Source organism: Protobothrops mucrosquamatus, unplaced genomic scaffold (genome assembly GCF_001527695.2).
Source record: "Protobothrops mucrosquamatus isolate PMUCROS unplaced genomic scaffold, P.Mucros_1.0 scaffold84, whole genome shotgun sequence".
Lineage (NCBI taxonomy): Eukaryota > Metazoa > Chordata > Lepidosauria > Squamata > Viperidae > Protobothrops > Protobothrops mucrosquamatus.
Genome location: NW_015386461.1, coordinates 1,056,447 through 1,076,811, shown reverse-complemented (window position 1 = coordinate 1,076,811; position 20,365 = coordinate 1,056,447). Strand labels below are relative to the sequence as shown.

At 41.4% G+C, this 20,365-nt stretch overlaps 1 protein-coding gene across 1 annotated transcript in view; it reads left to right on the top strand.

Moving 5' to 3' along the window:
- Positions 1-11,548: 11,548 nt before the first annotated feature.
- MGAT5 (alpha-1,6-mannosylglycoprotein 6-beta-N-acetylglucosaminyltransferase) overlaps positions 11,549-20,365 on the top strand; it is a 141,522-nt gene continuing 132,705 nt past the window's right edge. Inside the window, exon 1 of the mRNA XM_015812446.1 lies at positions 11,549-11,567. The gene's annotated coding sequence lies outside the window, so the exon portion shown is untranslated. The remainder of the gene's footprint in view (positions 11,568-20,365) is intronic.

Below are 20,365 nucleotides of genomic sequence, written 5' to 3'. Positions count from 1 at the left end.
AACTCATGAACTTTCTATTCTATCTTCTATATACAGTACTATTAAAACATTCACTGTCATAACCTTTGTTTGGGCAAAACAGTGCATCATAGGGCAACAAATTTTGAACCAAGGTAACTCAAATGGGCTAATTTACAGAATGCTGGGACCCATTACTCCTAAAAGAATGAAATTTGGGAAGTTGTGGCTACTTCACAGTGCTGCTAGACTGCTACAAATTACGTGATCCATGCTTTCAATATTGCATGACAGTTTCTCAGCCACTCACAAATCACCTGTTCCCTGCCCCACCAAGCCGCAGCCACTTTCCTGCCTGATGGGAAGGGAAGGGGAGAGAAGGGAAAAGAGGGGAAGAGGGGAGAGAAAGAAGAAAGGAAAGGAGGAACAAGAGGAAGCAAGAGAGGGAGGGAAGAGGGGAAGAAGGAGAAAGGAATTTTTGTGTACCTTTCTTGGCCTAACCTGCACCACTCTCTCATGTGCCTTCCCTGACAAGTATGGCACCTCTTGTGCATGCCTACAAACCTTTTCTGACCCACATGATACCTCTTAGCCATTTACCTGCCTGCTGCAAAAAGACTTACATCTTCCTGTTGGCTTCCCCATTGACTTTCTGTCTGCAAACCTCCAAGCCAAGTAAATGGCACAGCTGGCAGGAATTTGAGGGAAGGAAGGAGGGAGAAAGGAAGGTCGGAGGGAAAAATTCTTATGATCCCTGCCAGTTTCCCACAAGGAAACATAATGGGGAAGCTGGCAGGAGATTGCTCCCATTGCTTTTTGCCTGCCTGTGGCCATCCTGTTTCTCTGTTTAGTAAGAAGAAACATCCCTGAAATGATGACCCAGTAGGGTACTGGTTGTCCAGTTCCCTCTATACGTCTGCTTTTTACAATGCTATATATAAGTATGTGTTCTATGACCATGTTTGACTATTACTTGATGTTCTAAACATTGATCTACTTTGTCTGACAAAAAGGGATACAGAAAAGCTGAACTCTTTGCTACTGTCTGATAAGGGTCTGGATTATCTTAATCTAAATATGATAACCTACTTCCTATTCAAAAATGAGTTCCAAAAGGTAATCTATATATGCAATCAAGTTCTGTTTACTGCATTTGAGGAGAAAGGAGCACATCAAGCATTTTAATGAAGCATACTGCATTAGTTAACTAGATGGACATTGCTGGCATGCTTCTGGCTGCTCATAGGAGTAGGGTGTACCATGTTGTAGTGACTCCATGCAGTGATGTATGGTATATACCAGGGCTTGGTCCTTTCCAATTTTGTTTAAAATTGACATGAAGCCCTTGTATCATTCAATATGCAGTTGATACCCCATTAATGATCTCTATTCCAAGCCAAACAGGAGATGCAATGAAAGTCTTAACGTGATACTGGATAGTACTTGGAGGGTATCAAAACATGCATAGGGAGAAACAGACTCAAGCTTAACTCAAGCAAAAGAATGTAGCTATTAATTCAAAAATTAGTCTATTCTAGGATTATAACAAAATTTACTGAATTTAGAGTTACACTCTCCTCAAAAAACAGGCTTTCAGTCTGGATATATTCCTGGATTAGCAGCTTCTGCTCAGCTTCAGCTAATGCAACAGTTGTGGTCTTTCCTGGAAAAGGTAGCACTATAGATATTTAGAGTCCTTTATGTCTGAGTATAGTCATTTATACCCTGGCCATCTCTCAACTGAACTATTGTAATTTGTAATCTGCCTGGAGGTCCTCTTGAAAACGGTTTAGAATCTTCAAATGGTACACAGTGTGGCTGCTTATAACAAAACTTGCTATTCCCATGTTACATATTTATTATGGACACTTCTTTGTTATGGAAACTGCTACTCCAAATCATCACTGCTACTGGTTTATGAATGTAGTTCAAGGTGGCTAGTATATACCTACAAAGGCCATTATTTAGATTGGAATTTGATTATATTTCAGATCTTGTGCGATTAGGGTAGCAGTAGGCAACCTTGGGTCTTTTATGACTCGTGGACTTCAACTCCCAGAATTCCTGAGCCAGCATAGCTTGTAAAAACATTTTTACAAGCCCTAATTTCCACAATTAAGAACTGCTCCATAAGTAACTTCATTAGCCACCAAAATAGCAAGAGAACGAACATGCTCACATTTCCCCTGGTTCATTTCCAAATAAAAATCATCTGACCAGGCCATGAATGAAATCTCTGTCCTAAACACAGACTTGAGATACAACTGAACAGAACAAAGGAAATAAACTTCCATCAAGAATCGGACTCATTGTCATCGGGCTTTGTGATAATTTCCATGAAAGTTTTGTTTTTCAATTTAGTAAATGTCATCACAAGCTAGTTAATACATTTATAGCAAAACCCAATGATGCCAGATGTCCTAGGCTTCCTGAATATCTAAAAAGCAATAATAGGTAATCATGTTCATACCAATTTCAGTCAAATTAAGTTAATAAATTAATCGTGTGCATTTGTTCTTGATTTCACTTATGTTTTTATTCTGACTTATGTGTGTGCCTTTATGTGCACAACTCTCTCAGAAACCTAGTGCGAACCCTGTGATCTGCAAAAGGTACACATACCTAGTAAATAGGACTGCACAAAATAACTCATCTATTGGAAAGACATTATATCACCTACTGACCACAACTTCAAAATGTTCAAGTTAAAATAGATACAGATCATACTGTACTTAGACACGATTAGTACAAAGATGAAAGGTAGTGTTCAAAACTATCATACTTTCCATATATATTTTTTCTGCTTAACTTGTGGGTTTTGTGGAAAGAAGAAAGACGGAAGCGTATTTTACCAATGCTGAAAAACACTTCTGCATAATATACAGGAGAGAATTCTGCTGAACCTTGGCTCACCTTGGGACTCTTGAAAAGGATTTTGTTGCAGTGGTTGAAAACGGCATTATTTCAGCTGCTTTCATTTTGTGAAAGGACCCAATTATACAAAGCCCATGAATCATAGAAGAAATTTCAGAAGTAGTTCACCCTTTGTACGGAAAAGGTCCAAGACTTTGATCATCAGTCACCTGTGAGAATTACAGTTCCTAAATTAAGTGACAAGGGCTTTTTGGAAAACAGAAGTGATATAGCAATAAAAGACATACTATAATACACAGTCATAGCTTATCGTACATAAATACTGTTTTATTGCAGAACATTACTTTAATGTTTGCACATTTCACTATTTCTAACACACCGGTCCAGGAAACAAAAGAATAGTGTTAAAATACAAGTAGAGCTTGACTTACAACAGTTCATTTAGTGACCATTCAAAGTTACAATGGCACTGAAAAAAGCGACTTATGACCATTTTTCACTGTTACGACCTTTGCAGCATCCCCGTGATCATGTGATCAAAATTCAGGTGCTTGCCAACTGGTTCATATTTATGACCATTGCTATGTCCCAAGGTCATGTGATCAACTTTTGTGACCTTCTGACAAACAAAGTCAACCGGGAAGCCAGATACACTTAACAACTATATTACTAATTTAACAACTGCGGTGATTCACGTAACAAAAGTGACAAAAAAGGTCGTAAAATAGGGCAAAACTCACTTAACAAATGTCTTACTTAACAACAGAAATTTTGGGCGCCATTGAGGACTACCTGTACCAGTCTGCCTGCTCTAATCCTCAAAATAATGCTATTTTGCCATTTAGTCCTTCACAGTTTGGGATCGTGTCCGTGCATAAACTGAACCATCCATTTCAGATCTTGGACATCATATAAAAAACAATCTTTTCAAGACACAGTTGAAAAATAGAGAGTTTAGCTAATGGCCTAATATGGAAGTAATGGGGTTGAATATGTCTCACAAATTTCCTACGGTATCATTTGCATGGAGTAAAAGTGTCACTCATTTCAGTGGCAATGGCCAATTAAAATGGTTCATTATTAAAGAGCCATGGTGGTGCAGTGGTTAGAATGCAGTATTGCAGGCTAACTCTGCCCATAGCCTGGAGTTCAATCCTGATAGGGCTCAAGCTTGACTCAGCCTTCTTTCCTTCCAAGGTCAGTAAAATGGGGACCCAGATTGTTAAAGGCATTATGCTGACACAGTAAACCGCTCAGAGAGTGCTGTAAAGCACTATGGAGTGGTATATAAGTCTAAATGCTATTGCTGTTAAATGCCCCTCCCAGCCAAAAAAACCCCCTCTCCTAAGAATTAAACTAACCACCAGATGTCATCAACTTTCCATTGCTCTTCAAAAATAAATATGCTGCAGCATCACTCAACTGAAGCTGTGCCAATTCCATTCATATCTTTGTGTTCCAGCGTGAGTTTGCATTCCTTACAAACCCAATAAAGTTATGAATCATAACATCCAGTTACCTTATCATACTGTTACTTAAGATTTGTAACTACCTTTATCTCTATGTAAGTAAGAAGAAAAGATTGTTAACGTTTATAACTTTCACTTTTCACTTTCATGAGTAGAGGCTTTTACTGTCACAAAGCATGTGTATGTGTAGATTTGGGACGGGACACCTAGCACATATACATACAAGAAAGAATGACTTTTTCACTATAGTGGGGAAGACCACAAAGCGATTGTCTTCTACTTCTTGCACGGTAAGACATACTCCAAATTTTCCTATCAAATACTGAAAACATTCTATAGACCAGGGGTAGTCAACCTTGGCTCTTTTATGACTCATGGACTTCAACTCCCAGAATTCCTGAGCCAGCTAAGCTGGCTCAGGAATTCTGGGAATTGAAGTCCACGAGTCATAAAAGAGCCAAGGTTGACTACCCCTGCTATAGACAGTGGGCTTTTATTTCAAATATGCTGTTTGATATAATATGATTGTCATACATATGCTTATGTTTTCTTAACAAATGTATAATTTTATCAATTATTTTCAAATGGGCAAAACAGGAAATTTAAACAAAGGCATTTCCTGCAGACATTTGTAAGCCTCCTTTTCAAATTACTTTTACAATATAATCCTATATAGGTCTACTCACAAATAAACCTCATTAGTATCCTCTCCCAGGGAAATAAACACTACGTTAGCTTTGCGATCAAACTCAACCACCAATATCTATTCTCTGAATGTTTTGAACTATAAATCCTGTAGAAATTCTCCTGAAAAACTAGTATTTTATTTATTTATCAAATTTTTAAAATTGCCCATCTACCTCACGGAGGAACTCTGTGCACTTGTGTATGTGTGTACACACACACACATACACCACCACCACCACCACCACCAATTGATATGTATTTAAAAAAACCTACTCAACAAATTTAGGAAACTGCAATGAATACACTCGCACATACACATACACACATACACACATATACATACCACGGATATATAATTTAATTTTAGCTTGCACAACCACTCTCCATAAAATGGAGCATATTTCTGAGACAAAAGGTTTGCACTTTATGATGTTGTAACATCTTGGTAAGTAAATTGAGGATTAAACTTAGACATTGTTTGATACCATGTTTTATGACCTTTATTCCAAATAGCAATTTCAACCATGCTTTGGGTAAAATACTGTTTCTTGAAATTAGTCTGAGCGGGGTGAATTATTGTCTGAGCCCATTTCTAAAATAGTTTCTAATGTAATTGCTTTGATTGATGGAAACATTTATACTTTTAATGGCACATGCTTTCTTGTAACTAATTCAAAAAATCTTCATATTATGTAGGAGACAAGTAGAGTTGGCAGGAGGTAGTGTCCATTAATAATCAAATCACGGTCCTAAGGACAATAGGATCAATACTGGTAATTTATAGGTTCAAAATGTATGTGTAACCAGGTCAATTGGTCAATATAAATACATATTCTTGAACTTTCTATTTTAAAAATATCCACTTTACATTTTTTCTATAATTGTTCTTGTGATTTTTGTATCTTAGGTGCAGTCTAGATTTCCCCTACTGAATTATAGCTCTAGTATTTAAAAAGGTGATATATTGCTAGATATATAGGGAGTGATTGTGTTAATTGTGAATGTATTTATTTTAAGTACTTGTCCTAATTCTAATCAATATTTTTTTATCTAATTTCTCCTATTTTTCTGAAGTGTGCCCTTTGGCATATAACTGAAAAGCCAATATAGACTGAGTTTTTAATTTATTTCTTTTCCTGTACTGAGATCCCAATACATCCTTGAACTGCACGAGATAAGTAGAACCTTCTAGGGCAGACATGTCAAACTCGCGACGTGACGTCGCACAATGTATTGGAACTTTTTCCCCATTGCCGGCAATGGGATGGGCGCGGTTTCCTCGTGACACGTCTGGTCTGTGGGCCAGCAGCTTGACATCCCTGTTCTAGGGCATAGACTAAATCTTTCACAGACAATAGCAGAAACCTCTTGAGAAAGGGTTATAGAAAAAAACATTCAGTTACAGAGGCTGGGGAAATTAACAGTGACCATACTGATTGAGTTCATATGCCATGCACCTTAAATGTGGCTGGCTGGTTAGTGATTCAGTACCTTTTCATGCTGATATTCTTTTCAAGCATCTATTTATTAATTACAGCCATTTGTATGCCACCTCATTAAAGAATATAGTGTGTCAAGGTATTGATTTAATAGCTAACAAGCTTATGTAATGTAAGATGTAAGATGTAATGTAATGATGGGGATGACTCAGCAGGGTCTGTGTCTCTTTAAGAGCATTTGTATAAAGCAGGGGTGTCAAACTCGCAACGTCATGTGACGTGTCGTGACGTATCGTGATTTTTTTCGTCATTGCCAGCAATCGGGTGGGCATGGTTTCGCTATGATGCATCTGGCCTGTGGGCCAGCAGTTTGACACCCTAGTATAAAGGGAAGGCTCTGCTGATGTGTTCTCTCTTTTCTGTTTCCTGCTGTAATTGTGATATGTTGGATCCTGCTATATTAGCACGTGTATGTATATTGTTCCTGGTGTATAATATTGTAGATAGTGTAAGATAAACCACCATTTAATACAAACCAGTTTACTGTGTTTACTCCTGGGTTATCTCAGCTCATTAAGACTGCACGCTCTGACATAGTGGCTTAAATTTCACTTTGCAACTAACCACAATTCAAACAGCTGTTTCCAACTATGATAGGATCATTTGTCTCAAGAGTTGCATGTATGGGTCAGCACCATCTTAGTGTCAAAGGAAAAGTTTTTCCAGAGTGAGGGGGCTGGAATGAAGCAACGTGCCCTGGCCATCTTACCACGGACAACTTGTCCCAGTTGACTTGCCCCAGTCAGCTTGCTGCAGGACAACTTGCCACAGCCAACTCACCACAGGACAACTTGCTGTGGGACAATTCAACACAGGATAAACTCAAGAGAGGGACAAGTAGAATTGCAGCTCACCCCACCCTTGAGGACTTCTAACCTGAGATGGTTCAAACCTAAAGCAAGACAAGGCCATTGCAATTCACTTCTCCCTTTTGTTGAAGGAAAAGTCTTCATCATGGTTCAGTCCATGCCGGGAATAAACAACATGGTGACTGCTTTAGAAAGAAGGTTGCAGTTTATTGAAGAGGCAAACCAGACAAAAAGATGGCTCTGGAAGAAAAAAGAGAGAGAGAGCATACGTAGGGAGTGGGGTTTTATACTCTCTGGAGCCTTTTGTTTGGAGTTGTTTCCTGTTCCTGTTTGGGGCTTTGTATTTCCTGTGTCATGTATTCTGACTTGAGTCCCTTTGGCATCAGTGGGTTAATCCTATTATGTCCTGTCTTAGAGTTTGGGTGGGGTATGTAGATTTTAGGTGTCTTTTGTCTTCTTAATCTTCTAGCTGGGGGCCTCCAACCTTCCTGGATGGTTTACATCTGCATTTCTACAGAGCTGGTTTCTGCTTGGGGGAGGAAGACTTGGGACTATTAAGAAAACTGGGCATGCTTTTCTGCCTCTTTAAGATCCTTTGAGGAAATATATTTTTCTGCCCTTTTAATATTTCCTTCTCTGGGGGGGGATGATTTCCCACAAATCCCCCCTTTGTGCCATAAGTGTGTGAATGACACCCTTGCTGGCACAAGATTAAAATTGATCTGGTCAGGGAGACTTGGTAAACAAGCTTTAAACTGTTAAGTCAAAAAAAAAAAAGAAGAGGGGAAGACACTAATGGAGGCAGCAGAAACAGATCCCTTTAGTGGTTCCCAAAAGGGGAGCTTCCAACCCATAAAGTTCTAAAAGTCAGGGCAAAAGATTTGTTAGGTGGAAAAGAAATTTAGTTCCCAATATTCTGTGCCAATCATTTTCAAGTGCTGGATGTCACTTTGAGCTTCCAGTCAGGTTTGCACATTCCTCTCAAAATTCTTCACAGCCATGGTTTGCCTCAGTATATAACCACTGGCTGCCCATTTTCAAAGTTTGTTTCCTGCCTTAGCTCAGTTCATCCAGGTTAGTGATGTCCAACTGAGGTTAGCCAGTCTGCAAGCCAGGCTATTAAATTTTCTTAAATTGCACATAGTGAGCCCTAGGACTCCCAGTCTGAGTCCACCAGTGCAAGATATTCAGGGGCTCAGATTTGGAGATCTGTTTCCTGCTACTTACCTAGTTGGGACATATGAATTGCAAATCACCTGAGAGGGCCTGGTTCCCTCCCCCTTGGAATTTGCTGGAAGTTGTTCCTAAAAAGTTTTAATGACACAGGGCAAGAATCAGGCTGGAGCTTTACTGAAGGTAGGTGAAAGAGATAGACTCTTAGTAGTGTGATTATGAATGGTGTGTGTGCGTGCAGCTACTAATACAAACAGTCAGTACAAACATTCTGGATAAATTTTCCCTCCCACCAGACAGAAGTCCAAGGCATTCAGGACTTGCTGTGCCAACTATTCCCAAATGCCATCACTCCATAAATACATTCAACTGGCTTATTACAATACAAATGGGGAAAGAAAGAAAACTTTATAATGAGTCTCCCCCCATAGTCTCCCTAATTTTCTTCTGAGGTTTCACATGGGGACCAATGGCTCCAGGATTCCTGCCTTCTTCTGCAGCTTTCACAGACATCTGGGGGAATGGGTAGGACTTGGGAAGATCTGTTCCACTCTGGTTGCATAGTGGCTTTTTTAGTGGATGGCTGGATTCAAACCCAATTTTCTGGCTCAAATGGATGGAGGCAGCATCTGGGTCAGTGTGCTCTGCTTCCAAAGGCTAGGGGGGGGTCATCTGTGTAGGTCATCTGCCCTTTTAACATTTTCTTTTCTGGTGGGGGCTGACTTCTCACACTTTGAGTTATCCCACGTTGAATTGTCCTGTGGCGAGTTGGTCAGGGCAAATTATCCCGTGGCAAGTTGACTGGGCAAGTTGGCCAGGATGAGATGACCAGGGAGAGTCGACTGGGGAAAGTTGGCATTGTGAGTTGTCTTAGACTTCCTCTGGGTCCCTTCCTTTCAATTAAATCCTCCTCCCTCAGGGGAAGTTCCATCGATGTAGCGATGAAATTGAAGCTAAGATGGAACCAGAGAACTGGACAAGTGACAATCGTATATTGTTGGGATTCAATATAATTCAGATCTTTTCTATCCAGTTGTTCACAGCTTCTAGACATTGGACCAAGTCTTTCATCATCTCTCCTGCTCTGGAAATACAGCGTGCCAATAAACCGTTATCTGAAACCAATAGATGAGTCCTCCTAACAGTTTAATGACAACATTTAAGTAACTAATTCAACTATTAGTATATGTGCACACTCCAGAAGTTTCTAGTTAGGAAAGAATAATGTAGCAGTAGTAATGTACCACAGAATATAGAGCGAGTTCTGAAGCTAATCCTGGAATGGGAGAGAAGAGGAACCTAATCAGGGTTAATTGTGATAACTGAAAGCGTGCTTGTGTGAACCAAGTAGTTAGCCTCATTTCAGCCCAGTATGCTGACCAAATTCAGCCAATGTGACTTGTTCTGTATTTTACGCAAACCCAGAAAACTGGGTTAACAGAGAATATCATGGTGACTAATTGCTATAGTCAACGTGAAGAGATATGATCCAGTTTCTTCACAAGGTTATTTGTCGCTTCAGGTTGTGGCCAAGCAGATAAAGCTGTTATCTGAGCGCCCTTGGCGTTTTTGTGGGGGTTAGTGATGGCGGCGGCCAGCTGCACTGCATGATAATCGCTGAACCTCGGATCCATTTTCACGGGTTTTCAAGCACGCTTTCACCAACTTCTCCACGTTTTAACCGTGACCAAGGCAGACAGTCGATTCCGCACGGTCTTTCCCGCCTGCGTTTTCGAAGGTTTGCCGGCTTCGCGCTTTTATCTCGCTTCCTTTCCCCCCCCCCCCCCAAGGTGGGAAACTCTGCAGTGCAGGAGGGGCTCATTTCATGGCATCGGCTTCGGGATCGCGTCTACCACCTCAGGGAGGAAACAGAGCAGCTTTCCTCTCTCCCCCCCCGCAAATGGATGTCTTCAACGCTTGAGAAACCCGAGCAGTTAGGAGCAAGCATATGTTTTGCACGCTGCCCGCCGGGCGACGGGACTCGAGATTGCAGATGCTTCCTGCTCAGGCAACCCGGCGATAAACGGTTTTAACTCTCTCCTACCCCTCTCTCTGGGATCTTTCCGACTGCACTCCGGAGAACGGGCGACGTGCCGCCGCTCTCAGCCTTTTGGGGGTTTTTTTTTTCGTCCAGGCCGGTCACATGCCGCCTCAACCGACGTCCAAGAGACTTCGCCCGTCAGCTTTTGCCGAGAGCGAGTCCTCCTAGGCCGGGGAAGGAGGCATTCACGCGCTACACTTTACAGCCGTTTATTACTACCACCACCAACTCCTCCCTCCCCTTCCCCCCCCCCTCTTTTGCAGCGTTGAGGTATTGGTCGCTCCCGCTGACGGTGGGTAGTTTGCAGACGCTCCCTTAGCTCCAGCGAGGCTTTTTTTTTTTTTTTTTTTGGTACACTCCCGGGCGGGCAAGGCGGCTGGCAGACGCTCCCTGCTCGGCCGGGGCTCCTTCACGCCGCAGTCGGAAGAGCGCGACGGCTGGAAGGGAACGCCGCGTCCGGCTCGCTTCTCTGGGGTTCCGCTGCGGCAGCTGGCTGAGCTCGGCCCTCGGCGCCGCCTCAAGCAAGCAAGCAAGCAAGCAAGCAAGCGCCGCTCTTGCGCTGCTCCATGTCCGGCCTCCCCGCCATTTCGGCGGGGGGGCCAAGCCCCGGCCCCGCTTAGCGAGAGAAAGAGAGCGCAAGATGGAATGAGAAGAAAAAAAAAAGGGGGGGGGCGCCTCGCCGGCGACGCCAGGGAAGCTGGTAAGCAGCTTTGCTTTCTCTCTCCGCGCGCGCCCTGTTTTCCGAGCGGGAGCGGCATCCGCGAGCTCCGGCAGGAGGAGGTGGAGGCGGCGGCGGCGGCGGCGGAGCTCGCGCCGTGTGAGGGCCCGCGGTCTTGGCGCCTGTGGGGAGGAGGAGGGAGCCGCTGACTCCTCCCACCTTACCTCCCTCCCGGTTCTCGTGCCGCCGCCGCCGCCGCTCTTCCACCGCCCCCCCCCCCAGGCTGCGGTCTGCTGGCGTGCTGGGTCGGTCGGTCGCAATGGAAAACCCAGCAGTTTCCTTTTCCTCGCCCACGTTGACGAGCGGGCGCCTTTTTCTCTCGGGGAAACCCTGGAATAGGTAGGTTACTCCTTCGCTGCTCGCCCGCCCGCCCGCCCTCACGCATTTGCCTGCCGGGCGGGGAGCGGCGTGCCTGCCTGCCTGCCTGCCTGCCTTCCTTCCTTCTTTCTTTCTTTCTTTCTTTCTTTCTTTCTTTCTTTCTTTCTTTCTTTCTTTCTTTCTCCGATTACCTCGCTTTCCTCGGAGAAGCTGGCAAACGACCCGCTTTGTCCCTCGGCTTTTACGGGACACTTTTCCCAAAGTCGTTCTGGTTTTTGACGGGACCGCTGGAGGCGAGGCGCTGTGGCTTCTCCTGGCTCACCTGCTGCTTTGTCTTTCTCCTCCGGTGAGCAAAGAGGACCTCGGTCCTTGGTTTTGTGTGTGTGTGTGTGTGAGAGAGAGAGAGAGAAAGAGAATTATATCTGGTGATGTGATTGAGGCAAGACTGGCGTTATTTTCCCTTTGCACGAAAGTGTCCCCCCCCCCTCCTTCTTTCTCGGCCACAGATACAGAGCTGGTTACACCACACCTGCTTTATTTTTTTTCTCGTTTTTCTCGATTTTTTTTTTTTAAAGGTCGGTGGTGCTTCTTCCCGACGCTTTGGAGAGGCTGCTCATCCTCCGTGGTAAATCACCATTTGTTGTCGGGTCTCCCTTTGCTTGCTAAAGTCGCCGCTTACCTTGTTTTAAGAGGATCCAGGAATCAGTGTGGTAATCTTGCAGGTTGCTTCTCAGTTGTTGAATGGATCGGGAGGCGCCTCTATGCCTATTGCTTGCAGACGACCTTTAGTGTCATGTTAGGGCTGTTTTTCTCCAGCCTTTATTTTTTGCAGACAGCTGTTATTTTACTCCCTCTGAAAGGAAAGGAGCTTTTCTCTCCCCACTCTATCCCATTAGCAATTATTATTTTTCCCTTATCCCCGTTTTAAAGGATAATAGCATCCTTTTTAAGGGGCTAGCCTACAATGCTGTGGATAGCCTTGGAGTTAGTAGAAGAAAGGAGAGGACATCAACAACAAAACCACTTGTTGGCCTTCCCTATATATACCCCATTTTTCTTTGGCCTTTCTTTGTTATGTGCTGCTTCCATGAGATAGTTCAGGCCATGTATTTTCCCTTCCTGGTAATAGTGGTAGGATATTGAGTTTTGGGGCTAAAGTATTAGTATTGAAAATGTGAGCAAAAATGTGGTAACTGGTGTTTGTTTGTGCTTTGAGGACCTCTGTTGACTGATCAGTGTAGTCTCATTGCTAATATTACTGTGGGGAGTAGCATATTAGGAAAATGCAGCAATACAGCAATGTTGACATGTCAATGTTTCCTTTACATTTCATGATATTTCAATCAATCAATCACAGATCAGCAAATAAAAGGATTAAAAGATGGTAATAGTAAGAAATAAAAAATAAAAGACAGACATAATAATGTATTGCAATTGGTGGTAGATTAACAACGGGCAATTAAAGTTTGCCTAATTTTATATACAGCATAGCAGAATTTGGCCACATTCAGAGTAACTACTTCATACTGATCTGATAACAGTAGTTGCACATAAAAAAGATATGTGTTTCCTGGATATTTTATTAGGTAAAGTGTTATAAATTGAGTCCATGAGTCCTTATAAAAGATGCAGTATAGCAGGACATGAGCTATAGTTTCATGTTATTATTTAGCCTATCAGGCTTGATAATAATGTGACTAGTACCACATGGAAGAGTTTTCCTTATGTGGTTTTCATGATGTGGTTAATACTTATTATGCTAAAACTGGGGAGGATGGCGTCTGAAATCTTTTGATCAAAATTCCTGGGCCTGGTTTAGCATGCTGCCATTTTTTGCATTATTAATACAAATAATACATTTGTACTGAATTGCAAAAAGAAGAAAGATGTAATCTGCAGAGAAATTAGGTCTCATACAGAAAAAAGGCAGTAAAACAATGTAAGAAGGGCAAATGTACTTACATTAAGTAATAATCAGGTATAATGTCGGTATTACCATGGACAAAGATTGCCAAAGAAGATTTATTGTGGTTGCATAAGAAATGATCTACAGGTGTGTCCAACGTTTTCACTTGCTTGGGCCGCACTGAATGAAGAGGAATTATATATATAAAATATATACTAGTTTATATATATAAATAATAAACTATATAGTTTATTATAAAATATAAAGTATTTTATGTATACTTTATTTGGGGGGGAATCTTGTGGGGCCTCATTACTAGTTGTCTAGGGCCGCATGTGGCACATGGACTGAGGTTGAACATGCCTGATGTACAGTATGCTGTTTACAATTCAAAATGGTAACTTTAGTCCTTCAGGATATTCATAACTATTGGGTAAAAATGTCTTATACGTAAATTTGAAGCAGGGTTTCAACGGGGTTTCAGGACAAATATCGTATAAGTTTTTATAAATTACAATCAAAAACAGTTGTACGATGTCAACTATAATGGTTTCCAGAAACTCGTTAACAGGTAAAACCTGTGTATGATGTAGCATATTGATCCAGGCTGATTCTGGTCCCCAGAAACTAGCTGGAAATTATAGTCCCAGCATATTTGAAATTAAAAAAAAATTCCTACTGATGTCAGCAGGTGTCATGATCATCTATGAGAAGTATTAGTCACTACATACAGTATGGCCTTGTTTGGGCTAAATAATCTTAATATGCAAGTAGTGTATGTATATATAGAAATATGATGGATTTGCTTTCTAAAATATTTTTAAAATAACATGTATAGAAAATGTATATTTTATAAGTGCTCGTTATTACACTTGCTTTAATTAGATTCATTTTATACTACAAGTAATCCTTGAGTTATGACCACAACTGAGCCCAAAATTTCTGTTGCTAAGCAAGACACTTGCCCCATTTTATGACCTTTCTTGCCACAGTTAAGTCAGTCACTGCAGTTAAGTTATTAACACGGTTGTTAAGTGAATTTGACTTCCCCATTGACTTTGCTTGTCACAAGGTCACAAAAGATTATCACATGGTCCCGGGACACTGCAACCGTCATAAATATGAGTCAGTTGCCAAGTGTCCGATTTTGATCATGTGACCATGGGAATGCTGCAATGGTTGTAAGTGTGAGAAATGCTTATAAGTCGCTGTTCAATGCTGTTGTAACTTTGAGAAGTCACTAAATGAACTGTAAGTTGTAAGTTGAGGATTACCTGTAGCGACTTATTTACCAAGTATCTAAAAACTTATTCTGAAGACAGAACAAACATCCTGCTATGCTGCCGGGGTTCAAAATATGTATCTACATTCCAAAGTTATTTTGATTTCATTTGACCACACGTTAAACTTCCATTCTTCAGGATACTATGAAAGTTGTAAATGAGTTGATCAGTCGTCCTTTTGCTCAAGTTTGATATTGGAAGCTTCTTTACATCCAAAGCTCTCTAGTAGCAGAAATGTGGGAGAATTGTCATTCTTCCCCATTTCTTCCTGTTAGGAGAGTCTACTCACTTCCTTCCCATTGTAGTGAGTGGGAGGAAAATGATGTACATTAGCACAGATTGTTCTTTATGAATCTGGGTGGTGTAGTTTTGTTTCTTTGAGTGGTGGTGGTTTTATAGATACTTGTATAGATACTTATTTTTATGGAATTGCTCTTTTAACTTTGTGAAGCTGCCTAGAGTTTGTTGATTTAAGAATATATCATAGCTGACTTGAGACATTGTTATATCTGGCCATTATTATGTCAATCAACTCTTTCCTCAGGTTGTGCCTGGAGATAAAAAGTTTAGTGTAGGATATTCTGCAGGGTTTGGAAAGAAAGACACAAGATTGAATCTCTTTTATGGGAAGGATTCAAGATAGGGAGATATGGAACATTCTACCATCTATGAGATGCCATAATGCTAGAGCAGTGGTTCTCAACCTGTGGGTCGGGACCCCATTTGGGGTCGATCGACCATTTCACGGGGGTTGCCAAGCAAGGCTGTCCACCATTTTTTTTGTCCGCCATTTTTTCCCCTTTTCCAGCGGGTGCCTTACCTCCTTTGGGCTGGGCCAACTGGTGGTCGGCCTGCTCCGTCTCTGCCGCTTGCCAGCTACGCCTCGGCTGGCACAGGGGGCGGAACCACGCATGCGTGGCGCTCCCTGGCAGGGAAAGTCCTCAACTTACGACCGGTTGGGTAGTCCTCGACGTACGACCGGTTTAGTCCTCGACTTACGACCGGTTTTGTCCTCGACTTATGACCACTTTAGTCCTCGACCTATGACCGGTTGGGGTTGCGGCATTAAAAAGGTTGAGAACCACTGTGCTAGAGCATGAATCTGTAGAAAGAAATGATGTTTGGTACTCAAGCCACAATTTTATAATTACAATTCTGTATTTATTTAACTGAAGAAAGCTTAATTGGTCTCAGTGGGTCTTATTTTCTAGTAGATAGCAATAAAATTAACTAGTTATAATAAATATCTTTTCTAGCCTAGATTCCCCAATTCTGTCAATTTGTATACAAATTACTTGCCTGGGGTCTTGGATAACTAGCTGATCTACTTGGGGTATGTGTGTGGAATTAATGGCTTAAGATGAATTTAAATTTTATTTAATTATTTAACTAAGGCAAAGACTTGTTTTGTTGTGTTCAGACTTTTTTTAAAAAAAAAATTGGGATTGTTCAGTTCAAATATGCCTTGTAGGCTGCCTAGAGTCATTTTGATGAGATGGATGTGTTATAAATTGTTTAATAAATAAAGTCATAATTAATGGTGTTAAGTGAATCTAAAAAGAACAAAATATAGCAGTAGTCCTCAACTTACAATTCATTTAGTGGCAGTTCGAAGTTACAGTGGCACTGAAAAAAGTGACTTATGACCATTTTTCACACTTACGACCATTGCAGCGTCCCACAGTGATCACCTTTTGCAACCTTGTGACAAGCAAAGTCAATGGGGAAACCAGATTCACTTTTAACCATATTATTAATTTAACAACTGCAATGATTCAGTTAACAAATGTGTCAAGAAAAATCGTAAAATGGGGCAATACTCACTTAACAAATTTCTCACTTAGCAACATAAATTTTGGGCTCAATTGTGATCGTAAGTCGAAAACTACCTGGATACCTGGCTTCTATTTTTTCTTCATGAAATACCATGAAGTATGCCATGAGAAGAAACTCTTCAGAAAAAGTTCCAGATAATCCAATATTTTGGTTATAGCTTTATAGCAGGGATCAAACTGTTTATGTTTTTCAAAAATGTATGCTCTAAAGCAGGGCTTTTCAACCGGTGGTATGCATACCACCTGTGGTACATTGGCACCTGGCAGATGGTACGCAACCATCATAGCGGGGGAAGGAAATGAGCTGAACTGGCGGCAGCACCGCACAAGCCTGAGCCAGAGACGGCTGGAGCTGCAGGCTGTCAGGGCTCAGCAGAAGCGCCAGGATCAGCGCCGGGCTACAACTGATTGGCACTTCTTCTAATTGGTGCTCCTTCAGAGATCAGCAGAAGTGCCAGGATCAGCGCCGGATTCCAGCTCTTTCCTTTGCGGGGTAGGGGGCAGGGGTGAAGTTTCCACGTTCCTCAAATCTGGGGCAAAGCAAAACAACGGGAACCGGAAGTTGCCAATCGCCTGGCCTACAGTGGTGGGCTCGGCTGCGCTGCGCTGGAAGTGCAAGGCAGAGGCGCTCTGAAAACGGACCAGAGGGAAAGCCACCCCACCAACCCCCCACCTCCGGACAGCCTTTTGCCTTCCTTTCTGAACATCCTGATGGTCCCCTATGATGGGCGAGGGGGGCAGCGAGAGGAGGGGGTGACGCCTGCTACGTGGGCTTCAGCCTGTACTTGATTTTGGACAAGTAAGTGGCAGGGCGTCACGGCGGTTGTGCGGGATGAGGCTGGGCTGCACAGGGCGCTTTGTTTTGGGAAGGGGCGCAGCAGCCCTGGCAGTTTTTCAAAACTCCGCAGCAGTTTTTTCCCTTTGCTTTGGGTGCCAATTTGGACAAAAAACGCCTGGCAGATGCCGCATTCCTCTTTCCTCCAGAGGAGGTTGAAAGAAAAAGTTTGGCTCCTTCGATGGTTTCTCTTTTTGCAATGTTGCTTTTTTGGGGGAGGGAGTTTAGCAAAGAGCAGCTGTCAGCTGTGGCCTGTTTGGTTAGACTTACAAACGCCTGTTTCCAAAGTAAATCCCTTGCTCGGCTTCCTTCATGGGATGCAATTCCTGCGGACCAGCCATTTAAGACGGAGCGGGGAACCTTGGCTCTTTTATGACTTGTGGACTTCAACTCCCAGAATTCCTGAGCCAGCCATGCTGAAGGGAAAGGGAGAGGTTTCCAAGCTGAGTCATACTGGCTCAGGAATTCTGGGAGTTGAAGTCCACAAGTCATAAAAGAGCCAAGGTTCCCCACCCCTTGGTTTAAGATATCTGAACTCCGGAGTCAATTTGAAACTTGCTCCATGGCTGTGATGGATTATTGATTCAATCAATAATTAGAAGTTAGCATCTACATACCCATGAAAAAGAAATATTTGGGGGCAATATTAAACAGGCAGGAACAATAGGAAAAGAGGTAGAAAACCTAGTTCCAGAAACCAACTATTACAAATACAAAAGTCTGCTCCAAAAGAAACATTCATTTCCCTTCTCTTAGAAAAGTCAAGCCGAAAAATAAAAGTACCAGAGAAAAAGTTGGTTCTCTCCTCTCCTCTCCTCTCTCTCTCTCTCTCTCTCTCTCTCTCTCTCTCTCTCTCTCTCTCTCTCTCTCNAAATGTTAAGTTTTACCATTGAAATCAGGAAGTCCTATAAGTATTGATAACCCATTTTTACAGAATATGCATTTAAACTTCGTCCCAAAGTTGCCCCAAAGTCCTGTTTATAGCATATTCAAAAATATTTAATGTTAGTTTTTGTCAACATGCTACAGTTGATATTACCAAAGGTCTTTGAGCAATTGTCCATTTTGGAATGTATGATGTAGCATATTGATCCAGGCTGATTCTGGTCCCCAGAAACTAGCTGGAAATTATAGTCCCAGCATATTTGAAATTAAAAAAAAATTCCTACTGATGTCAGCAGGTGTCATGATCATCTATGAGAAGTATTAGTCACTACATACAGTATGGCCTTGTTTGGGCTAAATAATCTTAATATGCAAGTAGTGTATGTATATATAGAAATATGATGGATTTGCTTTCTAAAATATTTTTAAAATAACGTATAGAAAATGTATATTTTATAAGTGCTCATTATTACACTTGCTTTAATTAGATTCATTTTATACTACAAGTAATCCTTGAGTTATGACCACAACTGAGCCCAAAATTTCTGTTGCTAAGCAAGACACTTGCCCCATTTTATGACCTTTCTTGCCACAGTTAAGTCAGTCACTGCAGTTAAGTTATTAACACGGTTGTTAAGTGAATTTGACTTCCCCATTGACTTTGCTTGTCACAAGGTCACAAAAGATTATCACATGGTCCCGGGACACTGCAACCGTCATAATGAGTCAGTTGCCAAGTGTCCGATTTTGATCATGTGACCATGGGAATGCTGCAATGGTTGTAAGCGTGAGAAATGCTTATAAGTCACTGTTCAATGCTGTTGTAACTTTGAGCAGTCACTAAATGAACTGTAAGTTGTAAGTTGAGGATTACCTGTAGCGACTTATTTACCAAGTATCTAAAAACTTATTCTGAAGACAGAACAAACATCCTGCTGTGCTGCCGGGGTTCAAAATATATATCTACATTCCAAAGTTATTTTGATTTCATTTGACCACACGTTAAACTTCCACTCTTCAGGATACTATGAAAGTTGTAAATGAGTTGATCAGTCGTCCTTTTGCTCAAGTTTGATATTGGAAGCTTCTTTACATCCAAAGCTCTCTAGTAGCAGAAATGTGGGAGAATTGTCATTCTTCCTCATTTCTTCCTGTTAGGAGAGTCTACTCACTTCCTTCCCATTGTGGTGAGTGGGAGGAAAATGATGTACATTAGCACAGATTCTTCTTTATGAATCTGGGTGGTGTAGTTTTGTTTCTTTGAGTGGTGGTGGTTTTATAGATACTTGTATAGATACTTATTTTTATGGAATTGCTCTTTTAACTTTGTGAAGCTGCCTTAGAGTTTGTTGATTTAAGAATATACCGTAGCTGACTTGAGACATTGTTATATCTGGCCATTATTATGTCAATCAACTCTTTCGTCAGGTGGTGCCTGGAGATAAAAAGTTTAGTGTAGGATATTCTGCTGGGTTTGGAAAGAAAGACACAAGATTGAATCTCTTTTGTGGGAAGGATTCAAGATAGGGAGATATGGAACATTCTACAGTCTATGAGATGCCATAATGCTAGAGCATGAATCTGTAGAAAGAAATGATGTTTGGTACTCAAGCCACAATTTTATAATTACAATTCTGTATTTATTTAACTGAAGAAAGCTTAATTGGTCTCAGTGGGTCTTATTTTCTAGTAGATAGCAATAAAATTAACTAGTTATAATAAATATCTTTTCTAGCCTAGATTCCCAAATTCTGTCAATTTGTATACAAATTACTTGCCTGGGGTCTTGAATAACTAGCTGATCTACTTGGTATGTGTGTGGAATTAATGGCTTAAGATGAATTTAAATTTTATTTAATTATTTAACTAAGGCAAAGACTTGTTTTGTTGTGTTCAGACTTTTTTTAAAAAAAAAAAAAATTGGGATTGTTCAGTTCAGATATGCCTTGTAGGCTGCCTAGAGTCATTTTGATGAGATGGATGTCTTATAAATTGTTTAATAAATAAAGTCATAATTAATGGTGTTAAGTGAATCTAAAAAGAACAAAATATAGCAGTAGTCCTCAACTTACAAT